This window comes from Cryptomeria japonica, chromosome 4 (assembly GCF_030272615.1).
Source record: "Cryptomeria japonica chromosome 4, Sugi_1.0, whole genome shotgun sequence".
Taxonomy (NCBI): Eukaryota; Viridiplantae; Streptophyta; class Pinopsida; order Cupressales; family Cupressaceae; genus Cryptomeria; species Cryptomeria japonica.
In genome coordinates, this window is record NC_081408.1 from 467,584,767 (window position 1) to 467,605,101 (window position 20,335).

The 20,335-nt window shown below is 37.6% G+C and overlaps 1 protein-coding gene across 4 annotated transcripts in view; it reads left to right on the plus strand.

Annotated features, from left to right (window-relative positions):
• The first annotated feature begins 909 nt into the window (after window positions 1-909).
• Window positions 910-20,335, plus strand: part of LOC131066634 (ribosome-recycling factor, chloroplastic) — a 186,109-nt gene continuing 166,683 nt past the window's right edge. For 2 of the 4 annotated variants that reach the window (XM_058001468.2, XM_059219885.1), the window contains exons 1-2: window positions 910-1,063; window positions 1,175-1,293. The gene's annotated coding sequence lies outside the window, so the exon portion shown is untranslated. Of the gene's footprint in view, window positions 1,073-1,174; window positions 1,294-20,335 lie in introns of all 4 variants that reach the window. The other 2 variants (XM_058001447.2, XM_058001456.2) reach the window with 2 other exon arrangements.

Genomic DNA, 20,335 nt, shown 5'->3' on the forward strand with positions numbered 1-20,335 from the left:
AATTAAACAGAACAAAGAATACTATACGGCCGTATGCAGATTTTGCCCAAAAAGGTTCACTAAAACGAAGGAAAGGAACTTACCTCAAAATCATTTTTGTTTCAAAAATGACCCAGTGTGCCTATTCTGAAAGTTTTTAATTCTGAACTTAGCACGGTAATCGCCAATGCTCTACTTGCTCGTGAAGAGCGTCCTGAAGTTTCCTTTTCTCTTCGGTATCATGTCTGCGAATGGCTCATAAACACTTCAAAGACGTACTGCATACATCTCACGCAAAAAATAATACTCTGCTGACATGAACGATGTTCAACGCAAATGAATTAACTCCGCTAATAAATACTTGGAAGACGTGAAACCTTGGCAACAAGAATTTTTGTCGTCGACCGGAAGCTACTTTTTCTGATGGGCTGTCGGAATGTCGTCGACTGGAAGCTACTTTTTCCGATGGACTGTCGGAATGTCGTCGATTGGAAGCGACTTTTTTCGATGGACTGCCGGAAGGCTGACAATTTTTCGGGCATAAATGCCCCCACTGAAAGCCTATCGGCTTAATTAAAATAGATATTAAAAATAATGTTCATGATAACTTTAAAAATAAAAGTAAAATTAAATAATTTGTTACAAATAAAGTAAAGTTAAAATAAATAATATTTAATATGCCTTTTCTTATTTATTGTTTATTAATGACATGTTTATGAATCTATCTAAAGATTTTTAATTTTTTTTTTTAATCTATATTAATTTATCATAATTCATATCTGAAATATATTTGTTCAAAAATACTAGAAAATATCAATGACAAAACACTTATCTATTTTCTATGATAATATAATATAAACACTTCCAAGACTGATATCTCTCACATTTTTTAATTAATATATCTATACTAATTTAATTAACCTCAATAAAATTAAAAAATAATTCCACAGCAAACCATTATTTTTGGTTGAAACTCGCTCACATGGATTCTCAAAGCCTCGTATTCATAGTCTAACGTGATATTAAGATAGCCCTACACTGAAATTGAACTTATCCTTCAGTGAACTTATCCTCCCCACTCAAAGTAAGCCTGGTCAGAATAATCCACCATGGAACCCCTCCTAAAAAGAGAGTCTAAAATATTCAATCTGTTTATCTGCACACTAACTCACAAATTTTAAAATTGAATTCTCAGGATGTGCAACAAAGATAGCGGCCGTAGATTTGCGAGAGGCAGATAAAGTAGCAGTCGCAGCAGCCAATAAACAGGAAAGAAGAAAGAAGCTCCATTCAGCACAAGTTTTTCTTTCTAAGGCATGACTGCATTTTATTTCATTAGCTTGCTGGAAGTTAAATTTCCTTGTCCCATATTTTGAATATTATATTTTGTCCGTCTGGTAAATTTTCTAATTCAGGAAACCGGAAGGAGTTATTGATAAGCATCATAAGAAACCCTGTTCAAATATATAAGCTTAGGAGGACTAAAGAACTTGGAAAACTTTATTTATTTATCCTTTCATTGCTCAAATTTTGAGCTTAGAACCCACTTGTTTGCCGGGGGTTAAATTTTGTCATTTTGATGTTCACAAAGAATGCTATTATTGTTCTTTCCACCTACGTGATGGAACCATTTACTAGTAGATTTGTTAAATTTTCTATTTTGAGTCTTAACATTTCGCTTACATGGCACAACCCAGGTGTACCTCTTTAGTCAAAGTCATCAGGGACTTGCACACAAACCCCCACTTCCGGAAACACTGCAACGAGCATGTTCGATACTTTATTTACCCAATTTTAACATATTTTAGTATCTTCTTGAGTTTTGAGCTTGAACCTTCACTTTGAAAAACATTGTTAACTTCTCTCCTTCATGTGGCTCTGTTTCTCTGTTTCATTTATCTGAAGATATTTCTGTATTTCTTGTTAGTGCAGTGGCCATAGTGGCTTAGTTGGCGTATACCTTATATTTTCTATTGCAGTTGCCAATGGTTTGAGAATTTCATCATAAATTCATACTTTTAGGTAATGCAAGCCTCTAGGGATGCATACATTTTGAAGACAGAACTTAATACGAGGAACATCTAATGATTCACATGGATATTTCTCTCTCTATTTGTTATTTTTAATTTTGCACCAACAATTCTCGTGAATAGAGTGTATGCTTTTCTCATTCTAAAATTGTGTATGATAGCCCCAAAAATATTTTGGGGAAAAAATCGGGGAAGCAAAAGTATAATTTTTTTCTGGAAAAATGGGAAAGAAATCAGATTAAAAGAAAAGGCATAAAAAAATTATAGAAAAAGAGACAAAAACTACTTGTTTCTGAAATTCAAAGGCATTTCCAGAGATATAAAGATCAAATAAAATTGAGAGTTTAGCCTATGAATTGAAGAAAATAGATCTTTGTTGTTTATGTTCATATCGTTGATTACATTTTACTGCACAAAGCATACTTCATAGTGTATAAATAATATCTAGATGTTGATAGTTCAGAAATTTTCAATTATAATATAGATTGTACAAAGTCAACCTATAAACTAAGTAGAAAGTTCCACAAAATCAAATGTAGCCAATTGCTACTACAAAGAGAGTTATGCTAGAGGGTTGTAGGTCTTAATGATGAAGCTGATGGGTTAGAGCATCTCCTAATTTGTTTAACCTCATTACTATCAAAGTTGGGCTACATTAGGATGTCAAAATTCTTAGGTTCAAGGAAATCATCATCACTGACAATCCTCACGGATTCTAGATCAATTTCATTAAGGTCGATTGGCTTGTCATCTTCAGTAGTACCTGATTTTGTCCATGTAGAAATTTGTCTTGACAATTGAAAATGAAAAATATATTGAATACAATTATAAATATGATTGTAAGTATATTAAAAGTCTAACTTTGATCTTCCTTTAGCTTCAGGTGGAGGTTGTGGTAAAAATACATCAAGTCATTCATTCGTTGTTGTATTAGATAGTTGAATTTATTGACGTGTGCGTCCAGAGACACTCAAGTACAATTGCAAGTGAAGGAACTATATGGCTGGTTTAAAATGCATCTTGCCATCCATTTAAGATTTTTGTTTTCTTGACAAAAAAAATTCCACTATTGTGTTGAAAAACACAAATTATTTCAAGGTGATATCATTTAAGAATATCTTTAAATCTTAACACCTTTAATTTACATGTCCACAATATAGAGAGACTATCAAATGTTTAGAGTCTATCTGGTTTGAAGGTCTTCCTGCCTTCCACAACAATTATAGTTAAGAAAAAGCCCCTTTCTTGCTTGGACATTGGCAACTCTGCCATAACAGCCTGCAATTTTTTTGAAGTAGGAGGCTCATTTTCTCCATGCATATGAACAAGCCCTGTGTGACCTCAACATCATCATCTTTGAACAAAAAGCTATAGAGCAACATTGAATTCAAATGTTTTTGGCAACACTGAGAGGAGAGTGCATTTGTCAGTCCTGTTGTGAGGTATTCACACATCGCCCCATCGCAAATGGGGACCCCCCACTTTTTGCTTTCTAGCATTAGCTCTTTTGGTTTTGTTGTTGGTCGTTTTGTGTCTTAGCCTTTGCATTGAAGGGTTTGAGTTTCTCAAAGGTCATCAAGTCAGGTGGATCTCCTTAGGGTGGAGTGGAAGTCAAGTCAGTTGGGTGATTAGGGGTTATTTAGATCATTCCTAGGGTTTTTATGTACTATTCGGTCATGCTTCAAGTTGCTAAATTAAACCTTGGTTGAATGCATAGTGACCTCCTAAGTCTTGTCCCTTACATCCAGGTCAGAGAAAACTCGCTTTAGAAGTCTGGAATGTCGTCTTGATCCTAAAGTGTCCTGAAATTTGACTAAGTCTGGAAATTTGAAGGATCCTCCAAAAACTAGATTTTTCATTATTACTCTTGGAGGTCCAAAACCACTCTCAAACATCCTGACAATATATATGGAATATAACTTAAAGTATAAGATTTTCTTATACTTAAATGTTATATTCCATATATGAATCCTGACGGAAAGACTAACTTGTCAACAACTTCCTACCTTGACCTTGTCCTTAGAGAAGTCTTAGAGAGAATTTATCATTTTCGCTCCTGTACCTCTCAGGAGGACAGGAGCGAATTTTCCTAGACTTCCCTTCTTGCTTCTTGCTTCTTGCTTCTTGCTTGGGTCAAAATTATGTTCTTAGGCCTTGATTGAAAGGAAATTGATTCATGTATGCCTTTGAAAGTAAGTTGAAATGAAGTTGATGATGAAAATGTAAAGAATTTGTGCAATTTTGCCAAATTCGCTCTTGTACCTTTGTTGATGTATTTTTCATGCACATGCGAACACAGAATAAAATACCAAGGTATCTTATCCTCTCTCGAACAAAGTTTCCCTGACTGCTGAAGATCTCGCCGAAGGATCAATCGGAGCAACTCCAAGGTTTTGATATGCAGTGTCTCTACGTGTGGATAAGCTCTTGCGGTATGATGTGATTTTGCTGGAATCACGAGGTGACTTACATTTGATGCTCTGAGCGTCTGATTTACTTTGGATATCACTGGAATGTGGGTCTTTACTGATCCTTGATTTTTTAAAAAAGGGGAAAGGATAAGGGTTGGGGAGGATCTAATTCTAATACTAAGAATGTAGGAGGAATGGATTACCTTTGATGAAACTTTAACTAAGTCTTGCTTTGACATGCTAGGATCATCTCCACAAGGTTAGTGCAATCTTCTAAGGAAAGCTTTATGATGTTCAGATCACCGCTACAAGCATAGACACCATCAGGTTGATGCATATCAATGAAAAAGCGATAATTGAAGTTAAGCTTAAGCTGAATGATTCCAGTTGACTACGCAAGGCAAGTTTGCAATCAACAAACCGCTAGTAGTATGGATATAGAAATTTCACCATTGATCATACAGATTTCTTCCATTCATCTAATAACATAAAATTAAATTTGAGAAGTATAGAGACCATGCAAATTGTAGAATCGACACATAGAATTCACCATTCCTTCAATGAAGTTTACATGTCTTTTGCAACAATGTCTTGGCAACAATCTTTGCCTTCTCTTTTCTCGTCTACTCTAAAAGCTAATTGCTCTTGAACTACCACTACTGATTATTGACTATCTCTAACTATTCCCCGTCTATTAACCTTTACAAAAGAAGAGCCAGGGCTTTATATAGAGAGCCCTTTACAAATTGACGGCTCTAATTGACTTAGAATCAATGGCTAGGATTAAAGGATAGAAACCCTAATTAGGGTTTGTTATAACAAACTTCCTTAGCCAATGAGAAAATTACATTCCAGGAGTGAGGACCAAAAGGAAGCAGGGGTAGGTACATCGAAGTTTGTGCCGTCCCCGATGAGTCAGGTACATTGAATCTGGACATGCTGAGGTGGACCAATCCGACTGGAGGAAAAATGATTGGGATGCCACCTTGTTTGACATCTGTGTCTTGGTTGATCTCTTTTTTGTCTTTTAACGCGATGAATGATGTACCTCCTTGACTCCCATATGCTTGATGAGACTTCCTCATTGTCAAGTGTTCTTTCTCTGGTAGCATACCTCGCCTTGAAGTGTCATTCTTCTCTGTCATCATGTGGTTTCTTCATGTGGTAGAATGAGGTCTTGAGGCTAGCTTGCAACTCCTCGAACACTTGAAGTCTTCCAACGCTTCAAAACACCTTGAGTCCTCCTTTGTGCATCTGGGACGTCCTTGATGGTGATGGGCTTAGAATAGGTCATCCTTGTCCTGGCCTGATTTTCTTCCACCTGCAAAACAAACCAAAAGATGATTAAGTACACATGGTATATTTATCTCACATAGCATTTTCTACTTTAAATCATCAACAAAAAGGCGTTAGAATGAAATTCACTCAAGATCCTCCCCATGGATAGGCCCTATAAGAATTTCACTCTTGACCCTTTGGAAGGGTCAGGAGCGAAATTTGCTATTTTGCTCAATTTAGACCTCATCTCCTTGCCTTGAACTTCTCTTGACCTTTGAATTGCTTTCTCCTAAAGACATCATTGATTTGACCTCCAAAAAGACCAAAAAAGAGGATTTCGCTTTGGACCTTGGCCAAGGACAAGACCTATAAGGAATTTCGCTCTAGACCCTTTGGAAGGGTCAGGAGCGAAATTTGCATTCTTGGCTCAAATTCTTCTCATTTTGTGACCACAACTTGCTCAAATGCATGTCTAAGAATGCCTATAATCTCAATCAACACTAGGTTTGATGCAAAATTGGAGCAAAATAGAGGATTTAAGAATTTCGCTCTGGACCCTTTGGAAGGGTTAGGAGCGAAATTCACATTCTAGGACAAAACCTATCATTTCCTTACTCGAAATTGCCTCCCAAGTCAAGCACATGCTAGCCCTCTCTCCACCAAGGCCTGGGAATCCATCTCTTAATCTCAATCATGGGCAAACTAGGTGATTTTGGGAATTTCGCTCGGGACCCTTTGGAAGGGTCAGGAGCGAAATTCTTCCTTGAGCTCATTTCACACCTCCTTCCTCCTTTCCTTGCCTTGGATATAACTTCTCAAGACTTCTCCTATCACCATCAAGTCAACTTGCTCTTAAAGTGGCGTTTATTTCAAGGTCTTAGTGAGGAAATAAGGTCATTCAAGAATTTCGTTCTGGACCCTTTGGAAGGGTCAGGAGCGAAATTCTTACTTGGGCTCATTTCTCACCTTTTTCCTCCCTTCTTTGGCTTGAATATAACTTCTTAGGCCTCCTTCCATCATGATCAAGTGAATTTGCTCCTCAAGTTGGCATCTAGTTCAAGATTTTGTGAAGAAATAGGGTCTTACAAGAATTTCGCTCTGGACCCTTAGGAAGGGTCAGGAGCGAAATTTGCATTTTGGGTTGATTTCTGGCTCCATTTCCCAAATTTCTTCATTTAAACAAGTGAATTGCCTTCAATAATACTTGGGACATGGATTAGCTCATGGCTTTGGGCAATGTAGAGTGTCTTACAGAGGAATTCGCTTTGGACCCTTTGGAAGGGTCAGGAGCGAAATTCCTATTCTAGGCTCAATTCACCTTGGATTTGACTTGACTTTGCCATGTGACCTTTGTCTTAAATCCTTGAATCTAGCAAACGATGCATCAACTAGAATACTACTAATGTACCTATACACAACAAGAAGTTTCACGTTAAATTTGAAACAGCTGCAGAAACAACCTCTTTGGAGGAGAGTAGAAAACCTTCACTTCTTGAAAGCCTAATTCCTATTACACAGCTAAGGCTTCAATGACCAAAGACAACCTAGAATGCAAACACAACTTCAAACAAGATTCGGACAGGTTTATCACCCAAATACCAAAGCCACAAGGTAGCAAAACTGGGATGATTTTAACCCAACATCATTCAACACATGAGCAAAATAAACACTATAAATATAATATAATGATCCTAGAAAACCTTAATCACACCACCATCAGAGAGGAGAGCACTTTAACAAGAAATTAAAAAAAAAAGCTCACAGCATGTTAGCAAAACACAACCGTGCTTGAGAGAATGCAAAAAACCAGTAATCAGCAACACTTACGGACAATATTTTATAACCATAAATTATTAAATTCCTGCATAAGCTGCAAAAGAATATCATTTGCACAAGATTTTGGCCCTACATCCTCTTCCAGCATACAAGGTTGATCTCCTACAACAATATAATTGAGAGAAGAAAGGTATATGTGCTTCTATAATGTGTCTAGCAGCAATCTCAAACTAATTATGTCAAGGTTTCCTAATCCATTTCTATATTGATCTTTCATGTAAAAGAATGTCTTTTTGCCCCATTAAATTTAATGATGTGAAAATATATTAATGCCTGTGAATAACTAAATTATAGATAACAAGGTTTACTAACATAAAAGCAAGGAAAGCAAAACAAATTGAACAGAACAAAACCATGAAAAAATTGCCTACCTCTGACCTAAGGAAATGCACTGCCTTTTTCTGCCTCTCAACTCTCTACAACTAGTCGCATCAATTATGAATGTCTTGGTGCAGTTGCGCTCTAAAAATGTCATGCGACTGTTCTATAAAGAATGATTTTGCAGGTTTTGCAGGTTGGGGAGAGTTTTTTTTGATGTTTTAGACATGATTTTTAGGTGATTTAAATAGGAAAAAATCATTGAAAATTGTTGTTAACGATTTTTAGTTTATACACTATTTTTACCCCAAAAAAATTGGTTGATGGACCCGTTGATGTGTTTTTTAGGTACAATCAAACACTTCATAAAATACCCAAAGGCATCTTATCCTCTCTAGAGCAAAATCTTCCCAAATGCTAAACTATGTGATCAATTGGAAGACTCCAAGGTTTCTATTGTTTGGTCACAACTTGTGGATAAACTCAATTGGTCGTTGTGATTGCTGTTACTCCAAGGGGCCTTACGTACTTCTTAAGGGATAGATGAATGTCTAGACTTCAAGGAATGCTTTTCGAATGATATGCAATAAAGCTCTTATACTTGCTACTACTTCTACTAGTTTGATAAAGAAAATGCAAAAGTTTAGGGTTGAGGGATACCACGCTACACCTAAGAATGCAAGGATGAAGGATGGCTTTACATGAAACTCCATTAGTCTTTGTTTTGACATACAAGAACAACTCCACAAAGACTAATGCAATCTTCTAAGGACATTAAATGATTTTCAAATCATTTCCAAGCATAGACATCATTAATTGAATGCATATCAATGATTGAATAACAATTGAACTTAAGCTCATCTAAGAGTTCTAGTTGACCACACAAAATTTGCAATCAACAAACTGCTAGTGGTATGGATTAGGAGTTTCATCATAGATCATACACAACATTCTATCATTCAACCTAAATACTTAAACAAATTTTAAAGTTTAGATTGAGAAGATGAATAACCATGCAAATGCTCCAAAGATTGAATAGAAAACACCACACTTCAATGTCTTTATTAATCCAATAGCAAAATAGCAACAATTGTTCAAGTCTATCTCATACATTACAAAATGAAAGATGGTAGTTTATATAGAGCTCCCAAAATGAAATAGAGGCCAAGATTGCCCTGAAATGAATGGCTAAGATCAAAACCCTAATTAGAGTTAGTTGTAGCCAACTAACTAATTCCATAATCAACCAATAGAAATTAGGCACGTTTTTGGCTCGAAATTTCAGGAAATTTCCACCAATGAGAAAATAAACATCACATGGGGATGACAACAAACTTTCTTCTAGAAGCTCATTTCCTTGATCCTTCTCTTTGATGGCGAATGCAACGAATCTAGACACCCCTGCATTGAGCTCCTCCATGGACAAGCTAGGCAAATTATCGAGTTTGAATTCGATCACCTCCAATGTGTCAGCACAATTGGCAAAGACCTTTTTGCCATTCCATTTCGTGTTTTCGAAACATCCCCATGAAGACCATGAATGAAAATACTTCATTCAAAACATTATTTGAGAAGCCTGTGTTTGGAAAGAAGATGGACTTTATCTTGTTATGCAATTCATTAACATTGAAACCATCTTCATCAAGCATGTCCTGGACAAACACTTCCCTGGTTGAGATGATAAATTGTTCTTGAATACTTTTAAGTGTCTCCTCCATTTTGATACAATCATCTCTTGTTTTATCCGCTTTTGCTTCCATCACTCCACCATCAATTAGCACCTGCTTGGGAATTTCTTTCAATGCTTGCAAACGTGGTGTAGCGTCGTAAATTGTACGCACTTGCTAGGGTGGTACAATTTCACACCTAGTTTACCACCCGCCTTGGCGCATTTTGCATTTTGCATTGCATTTCCCCTTTAGCACTTAATTAATTAAATTAATTAGGTCTAAGGTCCTATTTTATCATCTCCCATATCATAAAGTTGGGCCCTTTCATTAAAGTGTGCCCCTTTCATTTTATTCTTCCAATACATCATTTAATCAAAAACCCTAATTAGGTCCTATTTTGAACTTGGGGGCTTGATTTCGGGGGTCAAAACATTTCGAAATCACCTGTAACTTCGGGATTCTCTCTAAAATCATCATATCTGACGGCCCTGAAAATTTGGTGAAAAGTTGTCGGGACCATGGCGCCCGTGCAACATGGTCCCGGACATTTTTCCCGAAATTTTGGGAGCACGATCCAATCATAAAATAAAGCTTAACCCCAAGAAATTGGTGGGACATTCAATCTCTAGGTCGGCCAAAATACGAATTTACGACCTAGGGTTTCATACATAAGAGCTCTCTTTCTTCATTTGAAAGGATCGGATTTTTGGCTTTCAAGGAACTTCATAGGCAGCGAAAGAGCAAATCTTTGAAGACTTCAACAACATTCAACATCACTCTATCAAGCATCTATCAAATTCATTCATTCATCCATTTAGGGCTTGGAAGACATTGAAGAACAATAGGAAATTACCGACTGAAGATTGGCTTGTACTCCTCCCTTGAGGGTTGGGTATGATTTCATGTTGTTTTCATGTCTTTGCATAAGCTTCAATATATCCTTTATTCATGCTTTAGATCACATTGCATCTTGATTTAGAGCATTTGCATTATCATTTACAAGCAATTAGGGTTTACTTTCTAGGTTGCTCTAGTTTGCTTTCTTGCATTTTGGACCTTGCACACACACTAGGTCTGCACACACAATACATTTTACAAAACAACTTGGCTATTCGTGGAGGTGGAAATCACCGAAGCGGGGGTTTGACTAAGGCAAAACCCTATATAGCCGCCCTTCCCCCTTTTCAGATATTTTTGCAGGTTTCGGGATTCGGACGACGCCGCGGGACACAGATCCGGAGAGAGAAGACTGAGACAGACCTTTCCACCAAATTTCAGTGCAAAAGACCAGGACAGGGGCGTGGGGCGCCCTGGTCCTGCCAGGACAGGGGCGCTGGGCGCCCTGGTCCCTTCTGGGCGCCCTGGTCCCTGGGACAGGGGCGCTGGGCGCCCTGGTCCGACAGCATTTTCAGCATTTTTGACAGCTTTTTCCAAAGTGCAAAAACAGCAGTTTCCGGAGCAGTTTCAGGGGCAGAATCAGGACAGTGGCGCCCGCGCCCCCGTCCCGAACATTTTCAGTCAGATTTTAACTCCGGGTACGCACCGACATTCTTATTTCATCCTTGTATTTACAGCTTTCCATTGTTTAAGTTCAATATTGCAATCTTGTTATTAGTTCATACTTGCACTTTGGGGTTAGGGATTGAACTTGCATCATTTGATCTTCCAATTTCAACAAAGGAATAGAAATCCTAATAGATATCCCGTGGCTCTCTCTTTCACAAAAAGAAGTAGCCAATTGTGCGATATCTCTAGGCTCTTTCGTATTCCGTAATGTGTGTCAAAAGGTAGGATTAGGGCATGTTAACCTAGTCTCGCTTTTTCCCCTACACACGTGGTATGGTCCTATCTCGGATAAATTGAAACTCTTCCCATATCTCCATGATGTTCTGGATCCTGCACAAGAATGTGGTGACTCTATCATATGTTTGCATGAATTCATGAGTGAAGGTACTGGCTTGTTGAAAAGCATTCTCAATCCATGTTTTAGTGACTTGGGCTATCATTTTTGTCTCTTCCACTCCTTCAACTGCTTCTTTGGAGAGTATCTGTGGTGGACATGGTGTGTATTCTTCTTGCCGGGATGACATATGGTGAATGTAGTTTATCAATTGCTTGTTTTCCTCTTTAAGTTGCTTCCTTTTCCTCACCTCAATCTCCAGTTGTTCTTCCATGTTAGAGGCTGATCCTCTAAATTCTTCAACTACTTGAGTGCGAGTGATAGGACCAATGTCTATCTCTCTTATGTCATAATCTTCCGCTGTAATTTGATCCCTTGTCTTATCAAATTTAGGAATAGCCACTTGTACTTTTCGAGAGCCAGATGTGTCATTCACAATCCTGGAATATTTCTTAGGCTTCTTTTCTTTATTTTGTTCTACTCTGGCAAGCAAAGTGTCCAAATCTCTTACCTCATCAACTATTGTCACTGTTTTCTTTTTCATTCTTTCTTTCAACCATTCAGGCACTTGATCATCTTCCTCCTCCAATTTGGATTGCTGCTGGTTACCCTCGGGAGCCGTGAATGTATCTTCATAATGTTCTTGATTTTGATCATTGACATCCATGCATTGTGTTTCTCCCATTGGATTGGTTTGTTGATCGTAAACAGGTTCTTCATCATGAGGTGGTGAATTAAATTCTTCATTATCTTGCTGATTGGTATCACTGGATTCATTAGCACTTCTCCTATCTTGTGTGTTTGAATGACTCCCTCATCTTCTTGTGAGATGTTCTTCCCTTTTGAGGCTGCATTCATGTCCACAAAGATGTCTGCCTCTCTGTTAGAGGGAGTACTAGTAGTAGATGGAATACTTGTTGTCTTTTGTTTCTTTCGCTGAGTTGAATCATCATCTATTTCTTTTCTCTTACTAGCTTGGGCTTGTGAACTTTCGAGAATGTCTTGTTGACTACTCTCCCCTTGTGTGATCACTTCATTTCCTGTGCTTTCATCTTTAGACTCTTCTGAATTCTTATATTGATAAGATGATGACTCCTCATTATCCATTCGGTCATATGTTGGAGTGATGCCTTTTTCTCTTAACTTGTTTGCCTGGTATAGTATCCATTTTTTAGTGTTTTCCAACACTAATTGATTTATTACTTCTGGTTGGGTGACTTCAGGAACATACCAATCTATTGCAGAGAGGGGCTTGTCTTTTTCTTTCTTATAGTGTGGCAACACCATATCTTCATCACCTTGGATTTGGTCTGGAACGCGTAACACCTTTGTGAGCCTGATCAACTTGAGAGATAGTCTTGAATACTCTTTCTCTCTTATCTCAAAATCGTCAGCTGCATTTGCCCAATGGTCTTCAATATGCATGAAATGATGAAATATCTCCTTGTTTATTGTCCCAATGCTGTGGTAGGGATCGAAGTTGCTTCTTGAGGTATGAGTCTGGAGATTGTAGTGCTGTAGCTCTTCCTCTGATCCTTGTGCTGCTGAAATAGTGGGGCATGTTTCAAGTGATTTACCTATCTTGACTGGGAAGGTAGTCTTAGCTTTCTTCTTTCTTCTCTCGAGTGCATCATATTATAACAACTGCCTAGATACCTCCAATAGTACCATTCTATTTGTAGGAATTCTAGGAAGACGATAAGCATAAGAAGAGCATCCTTGTATTCTTAAGTAGGTGAATTTTGGAAACTGAATGTACCAAAAACCATATTTTTTCACCAACTTCTTGGATTCCTCAGATAGCCTAATATGTGTTCCTCCTTGCAATGTTCTTACAATATGCATGGTGAAAGCATCATTCACCCTTCTATAATGGGCAATACTATTCTTCAAATGCAATTGTGGATATGCATCATATGACAACATTTGACCCTCAGCTGGTCCTACTGGTGCTCTACAATTCAATCCCTTGTATTTACCATATCTAGCTAAGATTTACATCAAGTATGAGCTCATGTAAAATGTTTTAGTTTGTTCCACATTCATCAATTGCTCATGTAAATTATCACTTACTAATTTCACCCAGTTGATGATGTTAGCTTCTTTGGTTGCTCTTCAATGTAGTACTACCACATCCATGGTTCATATGATGAAGCTTGAGGTGATCCCATGACTCTGTTTAGCATCATGATCAATTCTGCTAATCCTTCCTTGAAATCTGATTTGAGGAGTGTTTTCTTCGGTTTTCTCTTATGACTTTTTCTAGGCTCTAGGATCCAATTTCTATGGAGGATGTCGTCACAAGCTTCTGGTTTACTTTAGTACAAAGCTAAGGCATCATCTTTGCTTTTGTAGATCATCTTGTCGTATGTAGGAACAATGAACACTTCAGCTACTGATAGTTCTGTGAGATATGCTATCTTCCTTCCATTTGGTGCTACGATTTGCCTCTGCTTCGGGCGGTAATGCTTAGCACATTCGAGGACCAGCTCACTACATTGGACTGCCGATGGGAAGCAAGCTATATGAGATATGCCATTCCTTGTGAACTTCTTCGCCATCTTGGAGGTATTGTACTTGCCTCTCCCAAACACTTGATCTCGGAAGTCATCCATATCTGTGTGTCCAAAGTTGGTGTCACTAATCTTCCGCCATTTGGATGTGAGCTTAGTATTGAAGAGCATGTCTTTGAATTCGTTCTTCATTAGTGCTTGCCTTCGTTTTCCTTGTGTCTTCATGTCAGACATTAGCCTACAAACAAAATGATCTTGTTACCAAGTTGATATGGATTTTTGAAGTTCTAAAGAATAAGGTATGGTAGATAAGAATGCTAGTAATGTTCAGCTTGATCAATAACTTCTCATACCTCAGATAAGGCAAACAAAAAATCTTTTCTTAAGAAAATTGTAAGCTACAGCTCTTTGTGATGACGAAAATCAGACCTGGAAATGAGAAAATAAACTCAGATTTATAGCAACTAGTGAGACCCTAGGGTCTGTAAAAGTGGTTTTGTTTTGAAAAATGGTCTTACAAATAGAGATTCGCCAAATATCAACACCTGATTTAACTTTTATTTGTCTCTCTGTGCTGCTGCAAGTCTAATGATGCATACAATTTCGCTAAATTCTGTCAATGTCGCCTTTAATTTGGACTGGGATTTTTTCAGATTGGATTTAGAATTGTTCTAATCCAAATCGCTTCTCTTAAAGGTTCATTTTGATCAATGAAATGATCAAAATCCTTTATCTAAATCGCTGACTTCCTTTGTTCAATCGCTAGCCTGAAGACAGCAATTGTTCTTCAAAATTATCGCCTTGAATGACAAGATCGCTAATGTCTTTGAACTTGCAGATCGACTTTTGTTTGAATGATGTTTTAAAAATGAATTTGAATGCCTTCTTAATATAGGCGTTAAAGACATAGAGTCACCACCTTTCATCTCTAATTCCCACACAGGCTGACTTTGTATCTTAATAAAAACATTTTAATTCGTTTTTTCCTAGCTGAGCACTTCTCCTTCATGGCCGACTTCTTCTCTTCTTGCACAATATTTTCTGCTTTTGATGTCTCATTTGGACTTATGTCAAGTCGATTTTTCAGATTGCATTGATGGCGAAACATTTATTGGTTTGTACTTATCATCATAGGCGGTTGTTTGCATTTAGACAACTTGGCGGCCTTTTGATCTTCATTTGCACCTAAAGGTTCGAGTGGCTTTTTCTCCTCCGTTTGTACTTCAAGATCTTGATTGTTATTTTAAGGTTCATTTGCATCTAGCAATCCTGGCAGTATTTTAAGGTTCATTTGCACTACATTATCTTGGTGGCATTTTGGACTTCGTTTGTACCTTGAGACTTGGGCGGCTTTTCATGCTTCGTTTGCACCATTTGATTTGAGCGGCTTTTCATGCTTCGTTTGCACTTAAAGGTTGGAGCGGCTTTTCATGCTTCATTTGCACCATTTGATTTGGGTGGCTTTTCCTCCTTCGTTTGCACCTAGAGGTTGGAGCGGCTTTTTTCCTTTCATTTGTACCTCATCATCAGGGTGGTCTTTCAAGCTTTATTTGGACTTGATAAACTTGGAGGAATGTTGATCTTCATTTGGACTTGATGAAAACTTCCTTCTCAAACTGGTGATTGGAGCTTTATTTGCACTTAGGTGTTTTACATTTCATTTGTTCCATTTCCATTTCGCATCTCGTTCGTACCTCTTTTCTTCATTAATTTCAAACTTGAGTGAGGCGGCATTTTGTTATCCATTTGCACCAAATTCGTTTCACATTTCGTTCGTACCTCTTCCCTTTTGTGAAATCTCCAACTTTAAGGGCGGAAATTTATCCTTCATTTGGACTGAATTCATACCTCAATCAAATCTGGATTTCAAAGCTCTCACCTATACAAACTCGAAATTGCTAAGCAATCATTCATCAAGATCAATTTTAGCAAATTTAGGCCTTAGCCTATTTTCATCTCAAAATTCCTATCCGGCCTATGCTATGAGGTTACATCATCTATCTTCCCTGAAAGGGATCCTGATGACTCTATTTCTCACTCGGACCTAGACCACTTCAACTTTCATTTTTGTATTCTTTTAACCCTAAAAGACCCTTTGAATTGTCATCAAGATTTGAAATATCCTAAGGCTAGGGAAACCTTCAACTTGGAGTCCGACTAGGACTATTAGCTACTCAATCAATCAACTTGAGCTACTGGAAAAAGGGGGTCTCCATTTTGATGGGGTGATGTGTGGAATGGTCACAATAGGACCGATTCACAATTTATCACATATAATCGTGACTTTTTTAGTTTTTTGCTTCTATAGATTGTTAGCCATGCAACCTATCTGATATTGATCACTACGAGTCAAGGAATGACTTTTATAATTAAGGATTGCACATCAAATATGGTTTAATAGTATAACTAGATACTATTTGTTTAAAATGTTCAATTTGATGAATAATGACCATTTGTACTATATCCAAAATATGATCCTCAAATATTCTAATTGCTGAGACTCAGATGTGTTGTGATGTAATCGCACATCACCCCATTGCAAATGGGGACCCCCACATTTCGCTTTGCTTGGTAATTTCTTGGTTGTTAATCTTTACTTATGAGTGGAAGATGGTTCTGTCAGCCCAGGATGAGTCTTGTCAAGTCAGGGTTAAGTTTGTATTGCTAGGGGAACAAGATGTCATTGTGAGTCTATGATTGAATAGGTAGGGGCAAACTTGCTTGTAGTTCCATCAGGAACTTCAAGCATTGCACCAAGTGTCTTGAATTTCAGCATGCACTATATAGCACCAAGGAGGTAAAATCATCAAAATTTGACTAAGGCATGAATTTGCTCAAAAGTGTGATCTTAATTTGGGTTTTCTTAACAAGTTCAAAATTGTGCAATTGACGAGCAAGAGGCCGCGTAGGACAAGTTTAAGTTGCTCATGACAAAGACAAAATATCACCTAAGTAAGAGGGTTTCATGCAAATCAAAGGTAGAGGGCCGAAATGATCTTAGTGCAAACAAGCCTCCAAAGGCCGCACAAGTTGATTGCAAATACAATTGAACCATCAAAAGCCGCCACCCTAAGCCAGATTTGAGCAAGTTTGAACGAGTGAAAGGGTTTTAAATCACCTACCTTGTGCAAATAAGAGCAAAAATACCGACTAGCAATGAGAGTTTTGATCAAAGAAGAGATGAGTAATATGTTCGCCAAATTTTGTTTTGTGCAAACCAAGCCCAAAAGACAGATTTATCTTGGTGAGGTAAGAAAAACAAAATTTGATTGATCAAATCATTGCATACAAATGGAGCTCTCATGACCGATTGAGCAATGAAGGTTCTTGCTCACAAAAGGATAATAAAGGCTCTTCACCAAACAACTTTGTACGAATGGAACCCCAAAAGCTGCCACATCAAGTTTGACTTAGGAAAGGTGAAAATGGTGCAAATGAACACATGAACGCTGATCTATCTTGGTGAAGAAGGGCAATCACATTTGACTAAATGAATGATCTCATGCAAACAAGGCCCTTAAACCCAATTCACCTTGATGAAGTGAAATAACTATAATCTGATCGGTCAAAACAGATCATGCAAATGAGCCTTGGAAAGCCGATTTGATCAAATGCAACAAGGCAACCTAACTTGATTGATCAAAACATCATATGCAAATCAGACCACAAGGGCCGATTTGTCTTGACAAGATAAGTTGCAAGGTAAGATAATCCAAAGTTGATCGATCAAATCACTGCATACAAATGAAGGTGCAAATACCGATCAAGTTTGTAAATACAAATGAAGATGCAAGTACCGATCAAGTTTGTAAATGCAATTGAGGACCCAAATGCCGACCAAAACCTTGTAGTGCAAGTGGAGGGGAAATTACCTAAATTCATGTTGAGTAAACAATCAAGAAAAGTCCTCCTAAGGTAGGTCAATGCAAATGAAGGAGAGAGAGAGCTGATTATCCTAATGAATTTTACAATGCCAAAGTCATAATACAATTGAGATTGCAAATCCCGAAATGCAAATGGAGTCATTTATGCTGCTCAAATCATGATACAAATGGATCATTCAAGACCAAACTCCTAATACGAATGAATAAGAAAAGACCGCCCAAGTTCAAGCCAATACAAATGAAAGGATGGATGCCGACTAGGCTATGCAAGTAGGGATTCAAATGCCGACCCCCTAAATTAACCAAAAGACGATAGTAAGTCGGCCATCTTGTGAAGTGCCCAGCAAGAATAACAAAATTAAAATGTTTTATCTAAGAAATACAAGTCGGCCTAAAGAGGTTAGAGTGAAAAAAAAGGTGACTCTTGTTAGAGTGAAAAAAAAGGTGACTCTTGGACACTCAATGCCTATATAAGAAGAGTATTTCAAACTCAATTCATTTCAAACATCATTCATTATTCAAAGCAATTTCCAGTTCTGATCTGCACAGCGAATTGCATCATAAGGCAGTGATTTTGCAATTATTTCATTTAGAGATTCTGATCAGACATAAAGGCAGAGCGAATTGCACCATAAGGCAGCGAATTTGCAACCATTTTGATCATTTCATTTATCAAAATACACTTTCAAGGCTGATTATAAGGATTTTGAACTCATTTCCAGCCTACTTTTGAAGGCAGAGCTGAGTCGATTTTTCACATATGATCAGACCTGTGGAAACATAAAATCAGACTTAGAATCAGATGTTTCCAGACAACAAAATGCATTTCCAGATTTGAAAGAGGGTTTTCACACTTAATTGATGAGGTTTTGATGTGATAAGGGTGTGTTGGATTAAGTCCATTTTATTATCTCATCAATATGATTCAATATGTTTTCTTTTTCAGGTTTGGTTAGAAAATCATAGCGAGGAATGAGGATGCACATTCAAGATTACATCAAGATGGGATGCAATACAAGGGGTTACTCCATAAGTTAACAGTCTCCAATGTGAGGAGTTTACAACACCAAGGTGTTCAAGTGAAGATCAAGGTAGCTCCAAGACTTTCCAGACATAAAGGAAAAAGGGAAATCAATCACCTCAAGACAAGGAACACTTCAGCAAATTAAGGGCAAATCAACATCAGGGCAAGATAGGCAAGCAAAGGTAGAAGGTTGACTTGATCGTGATAATGCCATCATCATCACTCCAAGCTTTGAGATGTTGAGTATCAAGAGATATTGCCCAAGGCATCAACACTCCTTCATGATGACGTATCAAATCTACCAAAGGCAAGAAAATTTAGGTGGCATCCTAGTCATCAACTCATTCAATCAGGGTTCTACATTAGCATGTCTAGATGCAATGTATCTGACTCATTCAAAGGAGGCACAAACTTCGAGATACCTAACCTCATTTCCTATTGGTTCACATTCAATATTGAACTTAAATGTAATTTTATCATTGGCCAAATGGAGTTGTTATAACAAACCCTAACTAGTGTTTTTGTTTTGTAATCTCGACCATTGATTGTGATTCAATTGTAGCCATTCATTGCAAAGAGCTATCTATAAAAGGCTCAAATCTCTCATTTGTAAAGGTTAATAGCAGGCAAATAGAGAATAGTTAGCAAGAGTAGAAGAATATATAGATTAGAAGTTAGAAGCTAGAATAGAGTAGGAAAGGAAGAAATTGTTGCTAAGACTTGTAAATGGAAATACTCTTTTCATTGAAGATATGGTGAAATGTGTTGTTTCAACAAGTTGCATGCTTTCTCCTTTTTTATTTGCTTTCATGTTGATTGGATGAATGAAAGGAATTGTGAATGATTAATGGTGAAAGTCATATATCCATACCACTAGAAATTTGTTGATTGTAAGTTTGCCTTGTGTGGTCAACTGGAATCCTTAAATGAGATTAACTTCAATTGCTACTTGCCTCATTGATATGCATCGTCTTGATGGTGTCTATGCCGTTGGTGGTGATTTGAACATCACTTTGCTCTCCTTAGAAGATCACATTAGCTTTGTGGAGTTGTTCTTTGATGGCGAAGCAGAGCTTGGTTGAATTTCACCCATTCGTTCATTGTCTCTTGCATTCTTAAGATTAGATTAGACTCCCCTAAACCTATCTCTTTTGCTCTTTTATTTTCCAAGCAAGTAGTTAGAATCTGAGTTCCAACAACATCCAGACGTTCAACATTCAAGTATTCAACGTAAGTTCCCTTGGATTACCAGCAATCACATCAACCAATTGAGCTATCTACTCGTCAAGACCTGACTAAAGAAACCTTGGAGTCATCTTGGTTGATCATTCAATTTAACATCCAGGAAGATTTTGATCAAGAGAGGATAGAATACTTTTGGTATTTTATTTTGTGTTAGAGGTGCATAAAAACAAATCAACAAGATGTTGCCCTGGAGTAGGGTACCTTTTTTCAGAGATGAGGGAACATGATAGAGTGGTCTCTTGCGAGT